The sequence below is a fragment of the Daktulosphaira vitifoliae genome, unplaced genomic scaffold (assembly GCF_025091365.1).
Source record: "Daktulosphaira vitifoliae isolate Bord-2020 unplaced genomic scaffold, ASM2509136v1 Scaffold_5, whole genome shotgun sequence".
NCBI classification, from domain to species: domain Eukaryota; kingdom Metazoa; phylum Arthropoda; class Insecta; order Hemiptera; family Phylloxeridae; genus Daktulosphaira; species Daktulosphaira vitifoliae.
This window is the reverse complement of record NW_026099576.1, coordinates 1,167,690-1,182,564: the sequence shown is the minus strand read 5'-3', so window position 1 is coordinate 1,182,564 and position 14,875 is coordinate 1,167,690. Positions and strand designations below refer to the sequence as shown.

At 34.4% G+C, this 14,875-nt stretch overlaps 1 pseudogene; it reads right to left on the bottom strand.

The window, feature by feature from the left end:
- Positions 1-2,548: 2,548 nt before the first annotated feature.
- Positions 2,549-14,875, bottom strand: part of LOC126908358 (uncharacterized) — a 13,812-nt pseudogene continuing 1,485 nt past the window's right edge.

Sequence of the window (14,875 nt, the reverse complement as noted above, 5' to 3'; positions counted from 1 at the left end):
AACAATCCATGAATGTTATAGCAATATCATAAAAATCCAATTAGCTACCTGTATTTCTAATTCCTTGTGTATTATACCTGTATATTAACTCCAAAATTTGTAACTTTAAATGATTATATCTAATAAACGAATTAAGTTATATTATAAGACAATATATTATCACATACCTATGTATAAAACTCAGAATCACAAAGCATAGATATTTTTTATTCCAATTTTTGTTTTGGACAGTTTTCAAAAGTTTTTAAACAAGTGTTGAAATTGACAAATTTTTTTTGTTTTTTATTTAGAGAATTTAAATCTAGTCTGTTTGCTATTAACCGTTGAGCAGTATAATCCACAGACATCATATCCTAAACAAGAAAAATAGTAATATAATTTCACGTAAAATTAATCTCGATTGTCATGTACAGTTTTTAATTACTTACTCGAATTTTCATCGAGACGATTTTCATATACGTTTCCTTGCTTTCCACTATCTATTTTTGATCAAACACTCAAAATGTATCAATCAAATAAATATATGATGACGGGGCGCAGTCTGTAATCCAACCTGTGCAAATGAGGGGCACTAACTAATATACATGTGTACACATAATCGTACAGTCATATTTACTCGTTTATTTAAGAAGCAAGTAATCATTACATGCCTTAACATATAAATGGAATATTTTTCTTTTATATATATGAATATATAAAAGAACAAAAAAATACTCAATTGTTGAAAAAATAAATTCCAATATTAGTATATATATATTGTACAAAACGTTCTAATAAAAAGACAACTATTGTTGATGTATAATGCGAAAAAATATAAGTGTATCTATAAACAACAGTTTATTGTATTTCGAATACTATGTTATTCTTCATATATGTACTGTCATTATAGTAAAGATGAACTCCAAAAATTGAAAAATTATTTTATTTAAATATATATAATGAGAACTTAGTTGCGAGTTTTTAGAGTAGCTCATCTTACATCTATATACCAGCTCAGAGGCCGAGTTATCAAGGATTTTGTTTTATACGTGAAAATAGACTTACTACTTGAGAAAAAATCCTTATAAGTCTTTACTAAGCAAAAAAGTAGTAGCTCGTCAGACATACGATCATTTTTTGCTTAGTACAACCCAACGTTATTTTGCTTAGTTACTTTGGGTTGTTTAAGCAAAGGCGACGGATATGCATGATCTGACCGCCCCGAGAAAATAGAATCTAGCAGCCTACAAGACCATATCCAAGATCGATAGCAATATTTTCATCGGCCCATTGTCAACAGCATAAGTAGCGGCCCACTGAGAAAATCTCAGTGTCCCTATCTGCCCCTGTGTTTATGCGGTTACCGCATAAATTACGGTGGCAATATATTAGTAGTTATGTCTAAAAGAAATACACATTGTCAGCGGTTGCGTTAAACATTCTATTCGAGTAGTATGAATAACATATTTGTATTGATGGTTGTTATCGTATGAACAAAAAAATTTTGTTAGCACAACCAATTTCGGTTTCAAACATGCCATTGTCTAGGCTCGTTTTTAACACGCTTATATTAGTTTCACCTGTATGTATGTATGTAACTCTCCAAACGCCACGCGTTATTGCATATTCCGTCGTCTAGTCTAGACTGTCATAACGCATTCACCCCTCCCCACGCCACGCTCACAACACGACGGCACACTATTCCTATAAAAATTTATTTTTAGTTATCGTACCCGTACACGCGTGCTTGTCATCAATATTATATATATATAAACAAATTTTTATTTTGACTGACCAATACCGCCCGCGTCTAATGCGCCTTACGTATATATATTTATATATTCCTACCACCGTTTATACCTCAGGTATAACGTTAGTCCGACCCGCCCGCCCACAATATACGGTTATACCTAGTGTATGATAAGTTTACATACTTAAGTCGCTTTACTTGTATATATATATATATATATTCTAATTACTATTAAAATTAATATATTAACACGATTTATTCTAATTAAGAGATATAAAGTATTCATTCCGATTACGAGGGATGATTTCCGTATCGTCATTTTTCGTCACTACCTCCACGTTCCGGGAGTGAGTAATTTACGCGCCTGCTGCTTTCCTTGGATGTGGTAGCCGTTTCTCAGACTCCCTCCCCGGAATCGAACCCTGATTTCCCGTTACCCGTAACAACCATGATATTGATAGTAACTACTATCATAACATGAAACTAAAAAGTGAAAAATAAATATAGTTTAAAAAAACTAAAAAAACACGCTTTTAAAGCACATCGAACTAAAAAGTTAAAAATAATTTTTAAAATAAGTTTAAAATAATTATGAAAAAAAATACTAGTATTATTGTGATGAAAGCGTGGGTGCATTGTGTCATATTTTTCGTATATTGAGCGCCCGACGCTTTTATCACAATAATACTAGTATTTTTTTTCATAATTATTTTAAACTTCTTTTAAAAATTATTTTTAACTTTTTAGTTTGATGTGCTTTAAAAGCGTGTTTTTTTAGTTTTTTTAAACTATATTTTTGACTATCTTAAACTCTACCATCTAGCAATAAGAAGAAATACATTTTAGTAGTAGATACTTGTTATAATACCAAGTATGTTTTCACTAAAGCTGTAGAATCTGATACTGCTGAATAAACTGTTAAATTTTTATTGAAATAGTCTCTCAATAGGGTTGCTTTCAGCAATTCACATCAGATAGGGGCATACATTTTAAAAACAAATTAGTTCAGGAAGTTTGCTAAAACTTAGATATTAAACAGGGGTTCTCTACTGCATACTCTCTCTAGACTAAAGGTCTAGTAGAAAAAATAAATGTTGTAATTTGTGCATCATTAAGAAATTACATAGAAAATAATGAACAATCAAGGTGGTCATATTATTTACAATATATAACATTAGCTTATAATTCAAATCCGCAAACGAGTACTGGTTACAGTCCGTTTTATTTAATGCATGGTTTTGAACCTCATTTTCCGATAGATAATAAAATATTACCGAACAATATTACTTATGATATAATGAAATCATTAAAAAATCTACAAGAAGTGAGAAACAAAATACCTTTAATTATACAAAAAGTACAAAAAATTCAAAAAAATAATTATGATCAAATTATCATATTACACAATTAACACAAATTATTCATCAAAAACACAGAACTTTGTTATTAAGTTAATTTTTCTTTCACATTTTCATCTGCATTGCCAATATTTCAGTAAAATTTCAAACAAATCTATAGAATTTTCTTCACATACAAATACAAATGTATTATAAATTAAATTAAAAATTTATTATATATATAATAATTTACAATTCACATAATATGCAATTTTGTGTTAAAATTGACGATTTAGAATAGATCCTTCTTGTCACGAGCATTACATAACAAGATATAATAATTGTATTATTATTATCATAATTAAAAAAAAAGATGTATTTTAGTTCGGTTATGCTTAATTTGTAAAATGAGGGACTTTGAAAGATCCAAACCCATGACTTTCAAATCACTTAAAAATGCTTCAGAATTCAACAAATAATACAGATATTATATTCCACATTCATTACTATGAATTTATATATATATATATATATATATATACCTATTAATGTTTACATTCTTTCATTTGCTTCTTTATCACTTGTTTATTTACAAAAAAACAAGCATCCTCTATATAATTAAATAGTTCATACTCATTACAATTTCTTACAAAACACTATTAATTCAACAATTATTAGTTTATTAGTTTTTTTTTTCTCCCAATAATTTTTTCTTAAATTTTCAACTATTTATCAGCTTGATCATAGTGTCGCAACAATAGTGTATTATATATATGTATATAATTTTAAAACATATATACAATTATTAATCATACATAACTTGAGTATTAAACAATTTTATTACATAAATTTATTATAGAATGAACCTACCTTGTCATAAAACATTCTCAACAAAAAAATTATTTCACAAAAAAATCTCATGGGAGAGTACCACAGAAAAATTATGCTCTGAGTGTGAAGTTAGGGAGAACTATAGAAAAACATTTGTATACAATTACCACATCACTAGGCACATTTCCGTTTGGCGTAGCGTTATGAAAGATTATTTTAAAAACAAACCTTTAGCATTCCTCTCATTGAAAATAGTTGACAATGCACAATATGATGTAGAATATGACATGCGAAAATGTTATAATGCAATATTCAGACCAAATATACCATCCGATTATGGCCACATAGAATGGGAAAACGGTCTTATTAGCAAAAGTATAACTAAAAAGATTGATACTCGCAAAAAATTTCGAATCCCTAAAAATAATTATTGGCATCATTTAATTTTTTTAATACTTATTAAAGAAGTAAACTTCGATTTTTCGGATTTAAGTACATTAAATAAGTATAATCTGTTTTCAGACAAAAAGGAAACTTCCTCTAAAGATCCTTGGGCATTCACTTATCAGACTAGCTTAGAAATAATTAATAGTCAAAATGAATATGTATATAATAAAGAAACAGATTATAACAATGTTATTCGTGAATATGACCTCATCATTATTGATAGTTCTTTAACTTATAAATTTATATCTTTTGATCTATGCACAACTTTCACAGAGTGCATTAATCATGTAAAAAAAAACTTTTTAACCCGAAAGAATTTGAATTCATTTCATATTGGTATCCTTTGGCTCCCGGAGAGACAAAAGATAATTTTTACAAAATATAAATACAATTTAACCAATCACACTTTTTTCCTTTAATTTATATATATATATATAAATTTATTTTAAGTCTATTCATCTATTAATAGTATTCAATTCATAACTTACTAACTGATTAATTTTTTTCTCTAAAATTCATATATTAATACTTTTCCTCATAAGATATTATGTCTATAGTTCTGAGACAATAATTTTCATTTATAATTTTTAAGCATTCATAATTTTTTTTTTTTATTTTCTTTTATAATCATTAGTCTCATCAATAATGTAATTTTTCCAAACATTTTACTACTAATTTTCTATTTTCATATTTTTTCAATTTTTCAAAATTTATTATACAAACAAATTATTAACAATAATGACTACCTTCTTTATTTAATGATATTAAATATGCTAAATATAAAATTTTTTCTGAAATTCGTGTGTGTATTAATTACTATTCGGTTTACTAATAAGCAATTTTTTTATACTATACATAAATTTAACTACTTGTTAAATACTTTTAACATATACATTTTGTATATTACATATTATAAATATGTACAATATAAATTAATATACAAATCACTTTGATATTTTATATGACGTTAAAATAGTTTGTTTTTATCACATTGTGTGTTTTACATATTGTGTTTTATTATTAAGATAATAGTAAAAAGAGCTGACAAGTATAGTTTATGAATATCTTAAAGAAAATCAATCATGTTATTCTAAGCTTATGAATATAATTTATAAATAAAATTATTTATAATCTTAAATGAACGACCATTGCTTTGGACACAAACAGAACAGCCCACTGTTATTTCATATTATGATAGTGCTGAGTATATTACGATACATTTCTGTATTTGAGTTAACCGTCAATGTTACCTACTAAGTTAATAACTTTTCTGGTTTTCTAGATATTGTTTTCCATAATCACCTCACTACCTCCTTTACTTATTACAATAAAATGGCATATACATTTATACTAAAAATATATGTATATATTTAATTTTTAATAATTTTAATTTAATAAGTTCATGTCACACTCCGTTTATACAAACCGTTGAACACTATCAAACGATATAGCTGGACGGCTGGTCCTAACAGTTTATAATAGACATGAAGTATTCGCCCGTACAAATCGAGTTGCAACCCGATGACGTAAAAATTATGTAACGGGATAAGTCCTTCGGCTAAACACGACTTATACATGTGGTTGCGGCTACTGCTGCTGCAGATACAGCTGATGCGGTGGCAGCGGCAGCGGCAGCTACAGCAGCAACTACGGATGCATTGTAGTTATATTTTAACGTAAAAAATATTTGTCATAGTACACACACAGGGTCGATGTTGTAAACAACAAACGACCTTGTGGTAATGCTGTATCTGATATTGCGCCTACCCGTTATGCACGTGTTCAGTGGTTTTTTTATCAAACACAACGACTGTCGGAATGTCTGGAATGTGTAGCGGAACCACATGGAAGGGGTATTCATCATTTACGAAACATCGACTTAAACTTAAACGAAAACGGGGTGAATTGGCACGGCTGTATATAGGGTTGTGACATATCATACGCGCGGACTCGGCGCGTACTTTACGTACGTTGAACCGTTAGCGTGTAGGTACTCTGGAAAATGAACTTTTTTTTTTTTGACCGACCCAACTAACATATATATTATATAGTTGGAATTGTGTAACGAGTTAAATGTAGTAGGTTCAGGTATGACGTCACAGCGGCTTACCCCTTTGGTCAGTGTTGAAGTCTGACGTCGGCTAGGGCCGGCCACCATAGGGCTTACCCTAATATCAAAGTTAAGGTATGACGTCACAGCGGCTTACCCCTTTGGTCAATGATGTGATGTCGTCAACCAGGGGGATGACGTCACGAGCTGCACCTGGATGCAGTCCCCACGGGCGCCGGTGCCAGGGAGGGGGGTTACGGTAGGTCAGGTGTGACGTCACCATGACGGAATGCATCTCACCTGTGCACCCATTGTACCCCGGGGACAATAGATAACGTAATTAGTCGGCACCTTTGAGAGCCCGTACCGCCGCACACCTGTACACCCATTGTTATCCCGAGAACAATAGATGACGTCATTTGTCGGCACCTTTGAGAGCCAGTAGCGCACCTATTGTTTTCCGAGAACAATAGCGCCCCATTGTTCTAAGAACAATAGATGACGTCATTGTCGGCACCTTTGAGAGCCCGTAGCGCACCTATTGTTTTCCGAGAACAATAGCGCCCCATTGTTCTAAGAACAATAGATGACGTCATTGTCGGCACCTTTGAGAGCCCGTAGCGCACCTATTGTTTTCCGAGAACAATAGCGCCCCATTGTTCTAAGAACAATAGATGACGTCATTGTCGGCACCTTTGAGAGCCCGTAGCGCACCTATTGTTTTCCGAGAACAATAGCGCCCCATTGTTCTAAGAACAATAGATGACGTCATTGTCGGCACCTTTGAGAGCCCGTAGCGCACCTATTGTTTTCCGAGAACAATAGCGCCCCATTGTTCTAAGAACAATAGATGACGTCATTGTCGGCACCTTTGAGAGCCCGTACCCGCTATTTCTATACTACTTGTGTTCTTTATTATACTATTATTTATTATTAGTAAACACAAATTAACACATTATTTAATTATTAACATTTCTTTATTATGGCATGATACACACGTTAGAATACTCGAACATTCAATTCTCTCTCTTATCAACAATTACAGGTATTACAACGTATCATTCAATTAGTAGTGATACCAACATAAAACATCACATCCTTCCCCACTAAAATTAAAAATATATATCCTTTAAGATCAATACTTATAAACTTAACAGTACAACAAAAAAAATACAATATTTATGAAACTAACAACACTTATGAAATTTAACAAAATTTAATAAGTTAACAATACAACAAATAAGAAATACAATATATATGCCATTAACAATTTTATGGGTTTTTTTATAGTTCTTTTTGATCTTCTTAGTTTACTTTCTTTTTCACTTCCTAAATTATCAGTTTCCTTTACCTTTTCCTCCCTCATCTCACTTTTTTGTTTAAGTAATTGATCCACGTGTCTTTTCATTTTACCAATTTTCGTATCCACTAGAAAAATAACTTTTCTTAATTTATTTTTTATTTTTCCTTCCAACCATTTCTGTCCTTTACCATAATTTCTAGGTAATACCCTATCTCCTATTTCAAAATTTGTTTTTCTATTACCTTTATAATTGTTTTTCTGATATTCTTGATTTAGTCTGACCTTATCTTTCACGTTTTCCTGAATAATCATTTTTGTCTTATTATTGAATTGATTTAAAATTAGATCAAATTTATTATTTAATTTTCTATTTAAGTGTAATTCAGCTCGACTTTTGCCAGTGTTACAATGAATAGTGTTTCTGTAATCTAATAAAAATTTACATGATGCCTGTATGACATTATATTCATTATCTAAAATTTTTTTTATTTTGTCCTTGAAAATACCAACCATATTTTCCGCTGCCCCGTTACTCTGCGAGTGATAAGGAGGAGTCAATATCTGTTTAATAGAATTATTCATAATGAATGTCTGAAATTCATCTGAGGTCCATTGTGGCCCATTATCAGTGACTAAGTGATCAATTTTTATTATATAATTATGGCGTTCGGGCCTTTTGATCATAATAAAGAGTTAAAGGTTTTACTAATACCATAACGAGCGAAATATTCCCTTAAAATATTTATTGTATGAGAAGAAGTAGTAGATGACATTTTTATGACTTCTGGCCATTTCGAATATTGATCAATTATTAGAATAAACATAATTTTATTTAATTCTAAAAAATCAGCATGTACCCTTTCACCTGGAGCGCTAAGATACTCCCACACTTGCAAAGGGGACTTGCCCGGCTCTNCGCTAGGATACTCCCACACTTGCAAAGGGGACTTGCCCGGCTCTTTCCTAAATTTACTACACGTATTACAAGAAACTATTAATTCCTCAATGTTTTTATTTAATTGTGGCCACCAAAAATAATTCCTAGCCATTATTTTAAGTTTAACAATACCAAAATGAGTACTATGAAGTTCCCTCAAAAAAATTTGTTGTAAGCTTTTTGGCACAACCAATTTATGTCCAAGAAAAATACAGTTTTCAACAATGGTTAATTCATTTTTTTGTAAGTAGTATGGCCTAACCAGTTCCTCTTTGATTTTATTTTTTGGCCAACCCATTAAAACATATTGCTTAATTTCTTTTAAAATTTCATCAGATTCAGTTTCTTTTTGAATTAAGACCTTGTTTATACCTTGAAAATAACTATTGATAAAGTGAATAGTTGGGGTATCAATTTCATTATGATTTGTATTCTTAATAGCTAATCTAGATAAAGCATCCGCACTTGAATTTTCTGTTGATTTAACATACTTAATACTATAATTATAATTTGCTAAAAATAAGGCATACCTTTGTAGTCTATTCGCAGCCACTTGTGGTAGACATTTGTTTTCATGAAAANCACTTGTGGTAGACCTTTGTTTTTATGAAAAATATGAGTAAGAGGTTTATTGTCACTTTTTAAAATAAAATGTCTACCAAACAAATATTGATGAAATTTTTTTACACAAAAAACAATAGCTAACGCTTCCTTATCAATTTGAGAGTATTTCAGTTGACACGACTTGCGTCGCAAAAATGTGGTCGACACTGGTTTTGAGGGTAGAGACCCGTGGGCCGTTTATTAAATGAGCGACAACAGATTATGTTAACAAAAATAAAACAAACCGAAAAGATAAACACAGTAATAATAATCTTCGCATAATATCGCGGCACTTTCGCTGGCGTCGACGACGCGATGTTCGGCGTAATCCTTGGACGGCAAAATGGTTAGCAGCGTTGTAGGCGACGGTGCGCGGGTGCGGTTCGGCTGTCGACGTTGTCGCTTTCACAACGGGAGGAAGACTCTCGCACCATTTGCGGCGGGTCGTCGTCGGCCGTGCGGCATTTGCTGGACTTTGCACCGTAGCGTATAACACGCGGTGTTGGTCAGTCAAATACTCATAGTAGGGCGACGGCTGATAAAGGTGGCACGAGTCGCGGGGCATCGTGTATAACGAAGCGACGCGGGCCGTGTCAAATACCCCCCCGCCAAGCCGCCGGTCTACTTAATGACGGCCGGGAAGGCAATCGCGTATAGCAGTGAATGCCGCCAAACTCACGTTGTCTGTGGGTGATCTAAGGGGTGAGTGCGTGTATTCCATTTCCATGGGTTTCTCCGCTGGTCGCTGTTTCACCGCTGCTAATTTGGATGTTGCTACCGGTACTGTATTGTTGCTGCTGCTGTGCTGTTGCTACCGTTTTTGTTATTGCCGCTACTGTGTTGTTGCTGCCGTTATTGTTGTTGACGCTACTGTGTTGTTTCTGCTGTTATTGTTGTTGCCGCTACTTTGTTGTTAAAAACGATGTCTCCTCCATGTTTGGTGCTAAGGGTGGTGATGTCAGCCTCTATTCTCGGGCTGGCACTAGTAAAGTGAGTGATGTGTATTCAATAAGCGTTGTGCGTCCCACTGTGTCATTAAAACGTAGCGCAGTTTTTCACTATCTGTGATGATTGTTCGCGCGTGTGTGGGTCGCCTGCTATAACTAGTGTTGATAGATCTACATCGGGTAGCGTGTGTCGAGTACTCGCTTTCCAATAAGCTGTAGTGCGTCGCGTCGCGCCCAAGTGAATTGTACCTGCAGCGTAGTCCCAGGAGACTTCCTGTTCTGTTAGAAAGTCGTGTCCCAGAAGTACGTCACAATACAGATTCTCTATGATAACAGCTGTGAACTTTACTTGTAGATCCGCAATTTTTGTTATAAAGGTAGCTGTGCCGGCCGTGTCTGTTGTGTGGCCGTCAGCTAACCTAACTGGGGGTGTTTGTCCGTTGTGCACAATTCCAAATTTGTGAGCTGTTGCTCGAGTGGTATACGATTTTTGCGCTCGAGAGTCAAGTAAGGCCGTCACAAAGCCGTTGTCAAATTCCAGCTCCACAGCGGGAGTAGTAATTTTACGCGGGCGTGTTTGTGCGGCAATACTCAGGTGGTTAGCGGTTCGAACGGGGAGCGTTGAAACGGTTTGTTCGCCGGCAGTATTAATTGCCATAAGCGGGTAGGCCGTTCCTGCCGTATTCCCCTCCCCCACGGTGGTCAACATATCGTTGGCCCGACTCGCGCTATAGTCGTTACCTATTACGTCTACGAACGTGTGACAAGTATTTTGAATAATCTTATGGTCCTCATTGTGGATGAGGGGTGTGGTGGTGGTGAAGTGTGGTGCTACAGCGTGCCCACTATAATGACAGTGGGGCTGTAGGGGTGTTGGTGAAGTTTTTGTGAAAGTACTGTGGTTGATAGTAAGATTATTTAAAATAGTGTCATTTTGATCGAAGAAAGCGCATCCGTTTTTGTTACCGACGATGATTGACCGTGCGATTTAGTCGGCGCGCTGATTAGTTCGATATTGTTTTGAGCGGAATTGTGTTTGTTTGCAAAACTCGGGTGGTATATGACTTTTGCGCTTGTGAGTCAAGCAATGCCGTCACAAAACCGTTGTAAAATTCAAGTTCCACAGCGGGAGTTGTAATTTTACGCGGGCGTGTTTGTTTGGCAAAACTCGGGTGGTTTACGGTTCGAACGGGGAGCGTCTGAACGGTTTGTCCGCCGGCGGTGTCAATCGCCATAAGCGGGTAGGCCGTCCGGCTGGTATCCCCTCCCCCACGGTGGCCAACATGTCGTTGGCCCGACTCGCGCTATAGTCGTATAACACGGGGACATTTGTTTTCTCGGCCGTATGATTGATTTTTTTAAAGACCTTGAGGACCGCATTGTGCCCCTCACTGTGGGTGGGGGGTGCGGTGAGTGAATTTAAAGGGGCTACAGCTTGTCCTGCGTTACGAGCGAGGGGCTGTAGTCGAGGTTGAGGGCCCGGTGAATGGGCGAGGTGAAGTGGAAGGTCGTTAAAAATTTCGTCATTTTGGCCGAGAACTACGCGCTCGATTTTGCTATCGGCGACGAACGAACTGGTTGTTCGCGCTGCGCGTTGTTAAATTGCAATTTAGATTTGAATGTGATTGTGATTGTGGGCCAGCTTAACTGTCGGTGCTTTTCCAGTCATAGTGTACGTTATTGACCGTATTTTAATCGAATTAACCAAAAATGAAAAGTACAAGTGGTAGTTTGTTTTTGTTATTCGGAAATACGATATCAACAATCGCGAGAATACGCGCTTTGCGTTCGCGTATGAACGTTAACAATGCTGGCCGTTTGTATTATTATTGTTATTGCTAGATAGTGTACTAATAAAGCACTATGACAGTGAATTGTACCTGGGAATGTGATTGCAATGATGGTAATCGTAATCTTTATGATCGTGACGACACAATTAATAATACAAACGGTTTTATGGGACCCGGTTGTCAAATGTAACGATCGCTGTGGTATGATAATGTGTATGATCACCCTACCTGCCTAGCGGTTTTATCGAAACACTGAAATGGTTGTGTTCGCGGCGTTGTGCGACTCAAGGTCGTCAGTGCGCGTGTGTGTATAAATACAAAATCGCCAGAAATCCACTTTTACCGTGTTTAAAAATACACCGAAGGTGGAAATCTACTATTCGCGAGGTAGATAGTATCTAAATAACCGGGTGGGAAATCCACTGCTGTCACCAGTGAACTGTGTGATTGAAATAATTTGGAGAAAAGTGAATGTAAAGGAAACCTAGCTGTCTTATTTGAAAAATAAAAATGAAGTCAGCAACTGGTTTTCTTACCTTAATCCAATTTAAGACCGGTTGAGATCCTTACCGGGGAGCCAGTTGACACGACTTGCGTCGCAAAAATGTGGTCGACACTGGTTTTGAGGGTAGAGACCCGTGGGCCGTTTATTAAATGAGCGACAACAGATTATGTTAACAAAAATAAAACAAACCGAAAAGATAAACACAGTAATAATAATCTTCGCATAATATCGCGGCACTTTCGCTGGCGTCGACGACGCGATGTTCGGCGTAATCCTTGGACGGCAAAATGGTTAGCAGCGTTGTAGGCGACGGTGCGCGGGTGCGGTTCGGCTGTCGACGTTGTCGCTTTCACAACGGGAGGAAGACTCTCGCACCATTTGCGGCGGGTCGTCGTCGGCCGTGCGGCATTTGCTGGACTTTGCACCGTAGCGTATAACACGCGGTGTTGGTCAGTCAAATACTCATAGTAGGGCGACGGCTGATAAAGGTGGCACGAGTCGCGGGGCATCGTGTATAACGAAGCGACGCGGGCCGTGTCACAGTTCAGCAACATTTAAAGTTCTAGAGGTATATGCTATAGGTCTCTCTTCATTATTAGGTAAAATATGTAAAATTACACCACCTACACCATAGGAACTAGCATCACATGCTAAACTAATCTTATAATTGGGATTGAAATGCATTAAAATAGGAGCAGAAGTTAAAAAGTTTTTTATTTCCTTAAAAGCATCATCACACTTTTTATTCCACACAAACAAATTAGCCTTTTTTAATAATTGATACAGTGGAAATAATATATCAGTACTATTTTTAATAAATTTAATATAATAATTAACCATACCAAGAAATGATTTTACCTGAGTAATATTAGTTGGAATTGGTGCTTCAACAATTGCTTTAATTTTAGCCTCACTAGTACTCAGTCCCTCTTTATTTTTATATCCTAAATAATGTATTTCATCCTGAAAAAAAAAAACACTTTTCTTTTCTCACCGTTAGACCACACTCTTTTAATTTATTAAAAACTTCCTTTAATTTGTCCATATGTGATGTAACACTATTGCTATAAACTAAAATATCATCTAGAAAACACACAACATTTTTTATTTTCCTAAAAACATTTTCCATCTCTCTTTGGAACATACCAGGCGCAGAGGAAACATCATACATTAACCTATTGGGTACATATAAGCCTTTATGAGTAGATAATGTTAAAATTTCTTTTGAATTTTTTTCAACTTATAACTGTGTATATGCTTGTGATAAATCAATTTTTGACCATAACATATTACCACTAATGTTTGAAAATAAATATTCTATTCGAGGTAATGGGTACCTATCTACCTTCAAATAAGGATTAATTGTGACTTTATAGTCAACACAAATGCGAATAGTACCATTAGTCTTTGATACTGGAACTATTGGAGTTCCATAGTCACCAGTCTCAACAGGTGTTAAAATACCTTCTTGAACTAACCTATCTAATTCAAATCCTACTTGGTCTTTAATGCTAAAAGGTCTGGGTTTTAAAAAAATTGGTTTAAAATTATCTTTTAAAAATAATTTACATTTATTTTTATTATAAGTATCTAATTTATCTGTAAAAACATCTGGAAAACTACTTATTAATTCTTTTACATTACATGTAAAATTTTCAGTAATACTATTTATTTCATGGTTAATATTTATTTTAATACCTAAAACTTTAATCCATTTATTTCCTAGAAGAGGCGGTCCGCCGTTTTCAATAATATACAATGGTAAACTGAAATTTTTCTCATGAAATTTAACCTTCACCTTGATTACTCCAACTGGTACAATATATTCACCAGAATAGCTTTTTAAATTGATCTTAGTATCAACTAAGGGTAAATATTTAAAATTATTTCTATATTCAGAAAAAGAAATTGCTGAAATAGCCGATCCTGTATCTAATTGCATTTTTACCATTTTATTTTCAATCTGTACCATAATATATAAATTTTCATTCTTTGAGCCTATCTGTTCAATTTGAAATAATGTATCAATATTTAAGTTATCATTATCTAAAATATTATTAGATTCATTGACTTCATTGTCAGAAACTTTTCTATCCATTGTACCAATATAATTATTACCATAATTTTTACTTTTAACTTTAGAATAATGTGAAGACTTTGGTCGACTTTTGTCAGTTTTATCTTTAAAATAACAAACACTCTTTAAATGTCCTTTTTTATGACAAATATTACAATTACGGTCTTTAAAATAACAATTATTAAAAACATGATTCTTCTTACCGCAACAAGTACAAGTAACATTTCCTCCGTTGACAGTGATCTTGCCACTTCGGTTTTGAGCTGTTCGCGTGAACTTCTTGTTAGCAAAATAAATTTCTCCTTGGCATTCATTGCTG